The sequence below is a fragment of the Oncorhynchus keta genome, unplaced genomic scaffold (genome assembly GCF_023373465.1).
Source record: "Oncorhynchus keta strain PuntledgeMale-10-30-2019 unplaced genomic scaffold, Oket_V2 Un_contig_7002_pilon_pilon, whole genome shotgun sequence".
Lineage (NCBI taxonomy): Eukaryota > Metazoa > Chordata > Actinopteri > Salmoniformes > Salmonidae > Oncorhynchus > Oncorhynchus keta.
Genome location: NW_026289195.1, coordinates 1 through 13,873, shown reverse-complemented (window position 1 = coordinate 13,873; position 13,873 = coordinate 1).

Genomic DNA, 13,873 nt, shown 5'->3' with positions numbered 1-13,873 from the left:
TGTTTTAAGAAGGAAAAAGCAAAGCACACTACAGTGAGAGACCATTCTGGATTACAATTCAGTCCCTGCTACATTTGAGGAAGTGGTTACGGCGAAGCTCCTTTTTATGAGCCAGTGCCGAGCACTCCTTTCCTAAACTGAAGATAATTAAAACCTGAGCAGCAGCATGGGACAGGAGAGACTGAGTGGGTTTGGCCATTCTGTCCACTGAAAACACCAGGGCCATGGATTTGAATGCCATAGTCAACGACAAGGCCCGTCAAATACCAATCCAATGTCTATTAACATTATTAAAGGGACAGTAGCTACTAACCTAGACTCTCAGGTTATTAAAGGGACAGTAGCTACTAACCTAGACTCTCAGGTTATTAAAGGGACAGTAGCTACTAACATAGACTCTCAGGTTATTAAAGGGACAGTAGCTACTAACATAGACTCTCAGGTTATTAAAGGGACAGTAGCTACTAACATAGACTCTCAGGTTATTAAAGGGACAGTAGCTACTGGCCTAGACTCTCAGGTTATTAAATGGACAGTAGCTACTGACCTAGACTCTCAGGTTATTAAAGGGACAGTAGCTAATGGCCTAGACTCTCAGGTTATTAAAGGGACAGTAGCTACTAACCTAGACTCTCAGGTTATTAAATGGACAGTAGCTACTGGCCTAGACTCTCAGGTTATTAAAGGGACAGTAGCTAATGGCCTAGACTCTCAGGTTATTAAAGGGACAGTAGCTACTGACCTAGACTCTCAGGTTATTAAATGGACAGTAGCTACTGGCCTAGACTCTCAGGTTATTAAAGGGACAGTAGCTAATGGCCTAGACTCTCAGGTTATTAAATGGACAGTAGCTACAGACCTAGACTCTCAGGTTATTAAATGGACAGTAGCTACAGACCTAGACTCTCAGGTTATTAAAGGGACAGTAGCTAATGGCCTAGACTCTCAGGTTATTAAAGGGACAGTAGCTACTGGCCTAGACTCTCAGGTTATTAAAGGGGAAGTAGCTACTGGCCTAGACTCTCAGGTTATTAAATGGACAGTAGCTACTGACCTAGACTCTCAGGTTATTAAAGGGACAGTAGCTACTAACCTAGACTCTCAGGTTATTAAAGGGACAGTAGCTACTGACCTAGACTCTCAGGTTATTAAATGGACAGTAGCTACTGGCCTAGACTCTCAGGTTATTAAAGGGACAGTAGCTACAGACCTAGACTCTCAGGTTATTAAAGGGGCAGTAGCTACTGGCCTAGACTCTCAGGTTATTAAATGGACAGTAGCTACAGACCTAGACTCTCAGGTTATTAAAGGGACAGTAGCTACTGGCCTAGACTCTCAGGTTATTAAAGGGACAGTAGCTACTAACCTAGACTCTCAGGTTATTAAATGGACAGTAGCTACTGACCTAGACTCTCAGGTTATTAAAGGGACAGTAGCTCAGTCCTTCGGTCCTTCTGTAGCTCAGTTGGTAGAGCATGGCGCTTGTAACGCCAGGGTAGTGGGTTCGATCCCCGGGACCACCCATACGTAGAATGTATGCACACATGACTGTAAGTCGCTTTGGATAAAAGCGTCTGCTAAATGGCATATATTATTATTATATATTAGCTATTAACATAGACTCTCAGGTTATTAAAGGGACAGTATCAAATCAAATGTATTTATAAAGCCCTTCTTACATCAGCTGATATCTCAAAGTGCTGTACAGAAACCCAGCCTAAAACCCCCAAACAGCAAACAATGCAGTTGTAGAAGCACGGTGGCTAGGAAAAACTCCCTAGAAAGGCCAGAACCTAGGAAGAAACCTAGAGAGGAACCAGGCTATGTGGGGTGGGCCAGTCCTCTTCTGGCTGTGCCGGGTGGAGATTATAACAGAACATGGCCAAGATGTTCAAATCTTCATAGATGACCAAGCTTACATCGTTACAGGGCAGGCTACCCAGACAGCCTATATAAATCAAGCTTTATTGAGATTAATTTAATCAATCTACGACTATGCTGGATCTGTCATAGGAAGCCATGTTCTGGCGCACGGCCAATGAGCCATTTCATTGTAGCCAATACGTGTAACTAGGCTTTAAGAATAATACACATCATATACTGTTAAAAGGTATGCTGCCCTCTAAGCAATCAGTTTGAATGCTTCATTGATTTGCTGGTGTTTTTGCTACAGGGCCTCTGCAGGAGGCAGATCATTTGGAATACGGGTCAGTTCTGCCGCTGTGCAGAACTACAGCGAGCATGTACTGGGTCATTAGCTGTGTTTCTGTCAAGAGATTGATCTATATATTATTGTTTTATAATATAGGCTATTGCCTATTATTTGCAGATAAAATAGGGTGTTTTTGACTTTCCGTGGTGCTGATCGACTTATATGGGTTCATTTCTGACCGCCGTCCACGGTGCTGAATGTATTGGTTATATTCTCTGGTAACAGCTTCAAATGTGGCCTTAGATTAGCTTCTGCTCTGTTCTCTGTTGTTACAGTAATATTAACACACAGCCTTACCAACAAGGCCACCTGGGCCTGTCATGATTAAGCTAAGCTACTGACTACAGACCATAACTACTGACCACAACCACACAATTACTGACCACACCCACACAACTCCTGACTACAGCTACTGACCACAAACACAACAACATAGCTAGAGACATAACTACTGACCACAACCACCCAACTACTGACCACAACTATTGACCACAACCACCCAACTACTGACCACAACTATTGACCACAACCACAACTATTGACCACAACTACTGACCACAACTATTGACCACAACCACAACTATTGACCACAACTACTGACCACAACTACTGACCACAACCACAACTACTGACCACAACTACTGACCACAACCACAACTACTGACCACAACTACTGACCACAGCCACTGACCAAACCAACGTTCACATCTTCTGGCTATCCTAACTTCAAATTCTTGAAAACGTTGTCAACTTTTAACTATTCAAATTTGCACAGATTTGCATAAAATAACCAACCAACAGTAACAAAAATACTTTCAAAAGAGCTGAATCAAGTCACACAATTTTTTTTTCTGAAAATGACCGTCGAGTTTCTTCCGTGTTTGCTGATTTTTGTATTGTGTTGTTATTGTTTCACGAGAGAGCTGAGTAAGATTACCAATGTCTTCATTACACATGGCAAATAAACATTGAACTTTAAAAAAAAATAAAAACAATTCTAATGTTATAAAGATCAAAAGTACCTCACCTGTGTGTGGCATGACAGCGTAGGTGAACTGATGACTGCCCATGTCAGCGTTGGCATCAGGAGACTTAGGAGCTCGTAGTCTTTAAAGAAGAAAAAGAAAAGAACAGTCTTAGGAAGGAGAGAAAGAATGCTGTTATGTTAACGATGTCAGTAATACTCAGAACCCACTATCCTGTTGTTGAAAGAATGCTGTTATGTTAACGATGTCAGTAATACTCAGAACCCACTATCCTGTTGTTGAAAGAATGCTGTTATGTTAATGATGTCAGTAATACTCAGAACCCACTATCCTGTTGTTGAAAGAATGCTGTTATGTTATGTCAGTAATACGCGGAACCCACTATCCTGTTGTTGAAAGAATGCTGTTATGTTATGTCAGTAATACTCAGAACCCACTATCCTGTTGTTGAAAGAATGCTGTTATGTTAACGATGTCAGTAATACGGGAACCCACTATCCTGTTGTTGAAAGAATGCTGTTATGTTATGAACCCACTATCCTGTTGTTGAAAGAATGCTGTTATGTTATGTCAGTAATACTCAGAACCCACTATCCTGTTGTTGAAAGAATGCTGTTATGTTAACGATGTCAGTAATACGCGGAACCCACTATCCTGTTGTTGATAGAATGCTGTTATGTTATGTCAGTAGTACGCGGAACCCACTATCCTGTTGTTGAAAGAATGCTGTTATGTTATGTCAGTAATACTCAGAACCCACTATCCTGTTGTTGAAAGAATGCTGTTATGTTAACGATGCCAGTAATACTCAGAACCCACTATCCTGTTGTTGAAAGAATGCTGTTATGTTAACGATGTCAGTAATACTCAGAACCCACTATCCTGTTGTTGAAAGAATGCTGTTATGTTATGTCAGTAATACGCGGAACCCGCTATCCTGTTGTTGAAAGAATGCTGTTATGTTAACGATGTCAGTAATACTCAGAACCCACTATCCTGTTGTTGAAAGAATGCTGTTATGTTAACGATGTCAGTAATACGGGAACCCACTATCCTGTTGTTGAAAGAATGCTGTTATGTTAACGATGTCAGTAATACTCAGAACCCACTATCCTGTTGTTGAAAGAATGCTGTTATGTTATGTCAGTAATACTCAGAACCCACTATCCTGTTGTTGAAAGAATGCTGTTATGTTAACGATGTCAGTAATACGCGGAACCCACTATCCTGTTGTTGAAAGAATGCTGTTATGTTATGTCAGTAATACTCAGAACCCACTATCCTGTTGTTGAAAGAATGCTGTTATGTTATGTCAGTAATACGCGGAACCCACTATCCTGTTGTTGAAAGAATGCTGTTATGTTATGTCAGTAATACTCAGAACCCACTATCCTGTTGTTGAAAGAATGCTGTTATGTTAACGATGTCAGTAATACTCAGAACCCACTATCCTGTTGTTGAAAGAATGCTGTTATGTTAACGATGTCAGTAATACGCGGAACCCACTATCCTGTTGTTGAAAGAATGCTGTTATGTTATGTCAGTAATACTCAGAACCCACTATCCTGTTGTTGACAGAATGCTGTTATGTTATGTCAGTAATACGCGAACCCACTATCCTGTTGTTGAAAGAATGCTGTTATGTTATGTCAGTAATACTCAGAACCCACTATCCTGTTGTTGAAAGAATGCTGTTATGTTAACGATGTCAGTAATACGCGGAACCCACTATCCTGTTGTTGATAGAATGCTGTTATGTTATGTCAGTAATACGCGGAACCCACTATCCTGTTGTTGAAAGAATGCTGTTATGTTATGTCAGTAATACTCAGAACCCACTATCCTGTTGTTGAAAGAATGCTGTTATGTTATGTCAGTAATACGCGGAACCCACTATCCTGTTGTTGAAAGAATGCTGTTATGTTATGTCAGTAATACTCAGAACCCACTATCCTGTTGTTGAAAGAATGCTGTTATGTTAACGATGTCAGTAATACGCGGAACCCACTATCCTGTTGTTGAAAGAATGCTGTTATGTTATGTCAGTAATACGCGGAACCCACTATCCTGTTGTTGAAAGAATGCTGTTATGTTATGTCAGTAATACTCAGAACCCACTATCCTGTTGTTGAAAGAATGCTGTTATGTTAACGATGTCAGTAATACTCAGAACCCACTATCCTGTTGTTGAAAGAATGCTGTTATGTTAACGATGTCAGTAATACTCAGAACCCACTATCCTGTTGTTGAAAGAATGCTGTTATGTTATGTCAGTAATACTCAGAACCCACTATCCTGTTGTTGAAAGAATGCTGTTATGTTATGTCAGTAATACGCAGAACCCACTATTCTGTTGTTGAAAGAATGCTGTTATGTTAACGATGCCAGTAATACGGGGAACCCACTATCCTGTTGTTGAAAGAATGCTGTTATGTTAACGATGTCAGTAATACGGGGAACCCACTATCCTGTTGTTGAAAGAATGCTGTTATGTTACCGATGTCAGTAATACGCGGAACCCACTATCCTGTTGTTGAAAGAATGCTGTTATGTTATGTCAGTAATACTCAGAACCCACTATCCTGTTGTTGAAAGAATGCTGTTATGTTAACGATGTCAGTAATACGGGAACCCACTATCCTGTTGTTGAAAGAATGCTGTTATGTTATGTCAGTAATACGCAGAACCCACTATCCTGTTGTTGAAAGAATGCTGTTATGTTATGTCAGTAATACAGAACCCACTATCCTGTTGTTGAAAGAATGCTGTTATGTTAACTATGTCAGTAATACGCGGAACCCACTATCCTGTTGTTGAAAGAATGCTGTTATGTTATGTCAGTAATACTCAGAACCCACTATCCTGTTGTTGAAAGAATGCTGTTATGTTAACGATGTCAGTAATACTCAGAACCCACTATCCTGTTGTTGAAAGAATGCTGTTATGTTAACGATGCCAGTAATACGGAACCCACTATCCTGTTGTTGAAAGAATGCTGTTATGTTAACGATGCCAGTAATACTCAGAACCCACTATCCTGTTGTTGAAAGAATGCTGTTATGTTAACGATGTCAGTAATACGCGGAACCCACTATCCTGTTGTTGAAAGAATGCTGTTATGTTAACGATGTCAGTAATACGCAGAACCCACTATCCTGTTGTTGAAAGAATGCTGTTATGTTAACGATGTCAGTAATACGGGAACCCACTATCCTGTTGTTGAAAGAATGCTGTTATGTTATGTCAGTAATACTCAGAACCCACTATCCTGTTGTTGAAAGAATGCTGTTATGTTAACGATGTCAGTAATACGGGAACCCACTATCCCGTTGTTGAAAGAATGCTGTTATGTTATGTCAGTAATACTCAGAACCCACTGTCCTGTTGTTGAAAGAATGCTGTTATGTTATGTCAGTAATACTCAGAACCCACTATCCTGTTGTTGACAGAATGCTGTTATGTTAACGATGTCAGTAATACTCAGAACCCACTATCCTGTTGTTGAAAGAATGCTGTTATGTTATGTCAGTAATACGCAGAACCCACTATCCTGTTGTTGAAAGAATGCTGTTATGTTAACGATGTCAGTAATACTCAGAACCCACTATCCTGTTGTTGAAAGAATGCTGTTATGTTAACGATGCCAGTAATACTCAGAACCCACTATCCTGTTGTTGAAAGAATGCTGTTATGTTATGTCAGTAATACGCAGAACCCACTATCCTGTTGTTGAAAGAATGCTGTTATGTTAACGATGTCAGTAATACTCAGAACCCACTATCCTATTGTTGAAAGAATGCTGTTATGTTAACGATGTCAGTAATACTCAGAACCCACTATCCTATTGTTGAAAGAATGCTGTTATGTTAACGATGTCAGTAATACTCAGAACCCACTATCCTGTTGTTGAAAGAATGCTGTTATGTTATGTCAGTAATACGCAGAACCCACTATCCTGTTGTTGAAAGAATGCTGTTATGTTAACGATGTCAGTAATACTCAGAACCCACTATCCTATTGTTGAAAGAATGCTGTTATGTTAACGATGTCAGTAATACTCAGAACCCACTATCCTATTGTTGAAAGAATGCTGTTATGTTAACGATGTCAGTAATACTCAGAACCCACTATCCTGTTGTTGAAAGAATGCTGTTATGTTATGTCAGTAATACGCAGAACCCACTATCCTGTTGTTGAAAGAATGCTGTTATGTTAACGATGTCAGTAATACGCAGAACCCACTATCCTGTTGTTGAAAGAATGCTGTTATGTTAACGATGTCAGTAATACGGGAACCCACTATCCTGTTGTTGAAAGAATGCTGTTATGTTATGTCAGTAATACGCAGCACCCACTATCCTGTTGTTGAAAGAATGCTGTTATGTTAACGATGTCAGTAATACGGGAACCCACTGTCCTGTTGTTGAAAGAATGCTGTTATGTTAACGATGTCAGTAATACTCAGAACCCACTATCCTGTTGTTGAAAGAATGCTGTTATGTTAACGATGCCAGTAATACTCAGAACCCACTATCCTGTTGTTGAAAGAATGCTGTTATGTTAACGATGCCAGTAATACTCAGAACCCACTATCCTGTTGTTGAAAGAATGCTGTTATGTTAACGATGTCAGTAATACTCAGAACCCACTATCCTGTTGTTGAAAGAATGCTGTTATGTTAACGATGTCAGTAATACTCAGAACCCACTATCCTGTTGTTGAAAGAATGCTGTTATGTTATGTCAGTAATACGCAGAACCCACTGTTCTGTTGTTGAAAGAATGCTGTTATGTTATGTCAGTAATACGCAGAACCCACTATCCTGTTGTTGAAAGAATGCTGTTATGTTATGTCAGTAATACTCAGAACCCACTATCCTGTTGTTGAAAGAATGCTGTTATGTTATGTCAGTAATACTCAGAACCCACTATCCTGTTGTTGAAAGAATGCTGTTATGTTAACGATGTCAGTAATACTCAGAACCCACTATCCTGTTGTTGAAAGAATGCTGTTATGTTAACGATGTCAGTAATACGCAGAACCCACTATCCTGTTGTTGAAAGAATGCTGTTATGTTAACGATGTCAGTAATACGGGAACCCACTATCCTGTTGTTGAAAGAATGCTGTTATGTTATGTCAGTAATACTCAGAACCCACTATCCTGTTGTTGAAAGAATGCTGTTATGTTAACGATGTCAGTAATACGCGGAACCCACTGTCCTGTTGTTGACAGAATGCTGTTATGTTATGTCAGTAATACGCAGAACCCACTGTCCTGTTGTTGAAAGAATGCTGTTATGTTAACGATGTCAGTAATACGCGGAACCCACTATCCTGTTGTTGAAAGAATGCTGTTATGTTATGTCAGTAATACTCAGAACCCACTATCCTGTTGTTGAAAGAATGCTGTTATGTTATGTCAGTAATACTCAGAACCCACTATCCTGTTGTTGAAAGAATGCTGTTATGTTAACAATGTCAGTAATACGCGGAACCCACTATCCTGTTGTTGAAAGAATGCTGTTATGTTATGTCAGTAATACTCAGAACCCACTATCCTGTTGTTGAAAGAATGCTGTTGTTATGTCAGTAATACTCAGAACCCACTATTCTGTTGTTGAAAGAATGCTGTTATGTTAACGATGTCAGTAATACGCAGAACCCACTATCCTGTTGTTGAAAGAATGCTGTTATGTTAACGATGTCAGTAATACGGGAACCCACTATCCTGTTGTTGAAAGAATGCTGTTATGTTATGTCAGTAATACGCAGAACCCACTATCCTGTTGTTATGTCAGTAATACTCAGAACCTACTATCCTGTTGTTGAAAGAATGCTGTTATGTTATGTCAGTAATACGGGAACCCACTATCCTGTTGTTGAAAGAATGCTGTTATGTTATGTCAGTAATACGCAGAACCCACTATCCATGTTGTTGAAAGAATGCTGTTGTTATGTCAGTAATACTCAGAACCTACTATCCTGTTGTTGAAAGAATGCTGTTATGTTATGTCAGTAATACGGGAACCCACTATCCTGTTGTTGAAAGAATGCTGTTATGTTATGTCAGTAATACGCGGAACCCACTATTCTGTTGTTGAAAGAATGCTGTTATGTTATGTCAGTAATACGCGAACCCACTATCCTGTTGTTGAAAGAATGCTGTTATGTTAACGATGTCAGTAATACGCGGAACCCACTATCCTGTTGTTGAAAGAATGCTGTTATGTTATGTCAGTAATACGCAGAACCCACTATCCTGTTGTTGAAAGAATGCTGTTATGTTAACGATGTCAGTAATACGCGGAACCCACTATTCTGTTGTTGAAAGAATGCTGTTATGTTAACGTTGTTGAAAATGCTGTTATGTTATGTCAGTAATATAAGTTGTTATGTCAGTAATACGCGGAACCCACTATCCTGTTGTTGAAAGAATGCTGTTATGTTATGTCAGTAATACGCAGAACCCACTGTCCTGTTGTTGAAAGAATGCTGTTATGTTAACGATGTCAGTAATACGCAGAACCCACTATCCTGTTGTTGAAAGAATGCTGTTATGTTAACGATGTCAGTAATACGCAGAACCCACTATTCTGTTGTTGAAAGAATGCTGTTATGTTATGTCAGTAATACTCACAACCCACTATCCTGTTGTTGAAAGAATGCTGTTATGTTATGTCAGTAATACTCAGAACCCACTATCCTGTTGTTGAAAGAATGCTGTTATGTTATGTCAGTAATACGGGAACCCACTATCCTGTTGTTGAAAGAATGCTGTTATGTTAACGATGTCAGTAATACGCGGAACCCACTATCCTGTTGTTGAAAGAATGCTGTTATGTTAACGATGTCAGTAATACGCAGAACCCACTATCCTGTTGTTGAAAGAATGCTGTTATGTTAACGATGTCAGTAATACTCAGAACCCACTATCCTGTTGTTGAAAGAATGCTGTTATGTTAACGATGTCAGTAATACGGGAACCCACTATCCTGTTGTTGAAAGAATGCTGTTATGTTAACGATGTCAGTAATACGCAGAACCCACTATCCTGTTGTTGAAAGAATGCTGTTATGTTAACGATGTCAGTAATACGGGAACCCACTATCCTGTTGTTGAAAGAATGCTGTTATGTTAACGATGTCAGTAATACTCAGAACCCACTATCCTGTTGTTGAAAGAATGCTGTTATGTTAACGATGTCAGTAATACTCAGAACCCACTATCCTGTTGTTGAAAGAATGCTGTTATGTTAACGATGCAGTAATACTCAGAACCCACTATCCTGTTGTTGAAAGAATGCTGTTATGTTATGTCAGTAATACTCAGAACCCACTATCCTGTTGTTGAAAGAATGCTGTTATGTTATGTCAGTAATACTCAGAACCCACTATCCTGTTGTTGAAAGAATGCTGTTATGTTATGTCAGTAATACTCAGAACCCACTGTCCTGTTGTTGAAAGAATGCTGTTATGTTAACGATGTCAGTAATACTCAGAACCCACTATCCTGTTGTTGAAAGAATGCTGTTATGTTATGTCAGTAATACTCAGAACCCACTATCCTGTTGTTGAAAGAATGCTGTTATGTTAACGATGTCAGTAATACGCGGAACCCACTATCCTGTTGTTGAAAGAATGCTGTTATGTTAACGATGTCAGTAATACTCAGAACCCACTATCCTGTTGTTGAAAGAATGCTGTTATGTTAACAGTAATACTCAGAACCCACTATCCTGTTGTTGAAAGAATGCTGTTATGTTATGTCAGTAATACGGAACCCACTATCCTGTTGTTGAAAGAATGCTGTTATGTTAACGATGTCAGTAATACGGGAACCCACTATCCTGTTGTTGAAAGAATGCTGTTATGTTATGTCAGTAATACGCAGAACCCACTATCCTGTTGTTGAAAGAATGCTGTTATGTTAACGATGTCAGTAATACGGGAACCCACTATCCTGTTGTTGAAAGAATGCTGTTATGTTATGTCAGTAATACGGGGAACCCACTATCCTGTTGTTGAAAGAATGCTGTTATGTTATGTCAGTAATACGGGGAACCCACTATCCTGTTGTTGAAAGAATGCTGTTATGTTATGTCAGTAATACGGGAACCCACTATCCTGTTGTTGAAAGAATGCTGTTATGTTAACGATGTCAGTAATACGGGAACCCACTATCCTGTTGTTGAAAGAATGCTGTTATGTTATGTCAGTAATACGGGAACCCACTATCCTGTTGTTGAAAGAATGCTGTTATGTTATGTCAGTAATACTCAGAACCCACTATCCTGTTGTTGAAAGAATGCTGTTATGTTAACGATGTCAGTAATACGCAGAACCCACTATCCTGTTGTTGAAAGAATGCTGTTATGTTATGTCAGTAATACAGAACCCACTATCCTGTTGTTGAAAGAATGCTGTTATGTTATGTCAGTAATACGCAGAACCCACTATCCTGTTGTTGAAAGAATGCTGTTATGTTATGTCAGTAATACTCAGAACCCACTATCCTGTTGTTGAAAGAATGCTGTTATGTTATGTCAGTAATACTCAGAACCCACTATCCTGTTGTTGAAAGAATGCTGTTATGTTAACGATGTCAGTAATACGCAGAACCCACTATCCTGTTGTTGAAAGAATGCTGTTATGTTATGTCAGTAATACTCAGAACCCACTATCCTGTTGTTGAAAGAATGCTGTTATGTTAACGATGTCAGTAATACTCAGAACCCACTATCCTGTTGTTGAAAGAATGCTGTTATGTTAACGATGTCAGTAATACGGGAACCCACTATCCTGTTGTTGAAAGAATGCTGTTATGTTAACGATGTCAGTAATACTCAGAACCCACTATCCTGTTGTTGAAAGAATGCTGTTATGTTAACGATGTCAGTAATACGCGGAACCCACTATCCTGTTGTTGAAAGAATGCTGTTATGTTATGTCAGTAATACTCAGAACCCACTATCCTGTTGTTGAAAGAATGCTGTTATGTTAACGATGTCAGTAATACTCAGAACCCACTATCCTGTTGTTGAAAGAATGCTGTTATGTTAACGATGTCAGTAATACTCAGAACCCACTATCCTGTTGTTGAAAGAATGCTGTTATGTTAACGATGTCAGTAATACTCAGAACCCACTATCCTGTTGTTGAAAGAATGCTGTTATGTTATGTCAGTAATACGGGAACCCACTATCCTGTTGTTGAAAGAATGCTGTTATGTTAACGATGTCAGTAATACTCAGAACCCACTATCCTGTTGTTGAAAGAATGCTGTTATGTTAACGATGTCAGTAATACGCGGAACCCACTATCCTGTTGTTGAAAGAATGCTGTTATGTTATGTCAGTAATACTCAGAACCCACTATCCTGTTGTTGAAAGAATGCTGTTATGTTAACGATGTCAGTAATACTCAGAACCCACTATCCTGTTGTTGAAAGAATGCTGTTATGTTATGTCAGTAATACTCAGAACCCACTATCCTGTTGTTGAAAGAATGCTGTTATGTTATGTCAGTAATACGCGGAACCCACTATCCTGTTGTTGAAAGAATGCTGTTATGTTAACGATGTCAGTAATACTCAGAACCCACTATCCTGTTGTTGAAAGAATGCTGTTATGTTAACGATGTCAGTAATACTCAGAACCCACTATCCTGTTGTTGAAAGAATGCTGTTATGTTATGTCAGTAATACTCAGAACCCACTATCCTGTTGTTGAAAGAATGCTGTTATGTTATGTCATCCTGTTGTTGAAAGAATGCTGTTATGTTATGTCAGTAATACCAGAACCCACTATCCTGTTGTTGAAAGAATGCTGTTATGTTATGCCAGTAATACTCAGAACCCACTATCCTGTTGTTGAAAGAATGCTGTTATGTTATGTCAGTAATACTCAGAACCCACTATCCTGTTGTTGAAAGAATGCTGTTATGTTATGTCAGTAATACTCAGAACCCACTATCCTGTTGTTGAAAGAATGCTGTTATGTTAACGATGTCAGTAATACTCAGAACCCACTATCCTGTTGTTGAAAGAATGCTGTTATGTTAACGATGTCAGTAATACTCAGAACCCACTATCCTGTTGTTGAAAGAATGCTGTTATGTTATGTCAGTAATACTCAGAACCCACTATCCTGTTGTTGAAAGAATGCTGTTATGTTATGTCAGTAATACTCAGAACCCACTATCCTGTTGTTGAAAGAATGCTGTTATGTTAACGTGTCAGTAATACGGGAACCCACTATCCTGTTGTTGAAAGAATGCTGTTATGTTATGTCAGTAATACTCAGAACCCACTATCCTGTTGTTGAAAGAATGCTGTTATGTTATGTCAGTAATACTCAGAACCCACTATCCTGTTGTTGAAAGAATGCTGTTAATAGTAATACGAACCCACTATCCTGTTGTTGAAAGAATGCTGTTATGTTATGTCAGTAATACTCAGAACCCACTATCCTGTTGTTGAAAGAATGCTGTTATGTTATGTCAGTAATACGCAGAACCCACTGTCCTGTTGTTGAAAGAATGCTGTTATGTTAACGATGTCAGTAATACTCAGAACCCACTATCCTGTTGTTGAAGAATGCTGTTATGTTATGTCAGTAATACTCAGAACCACTATCCTGTTGTTGAAAGAATGCTGTTATGTTATGTCAGTAATAC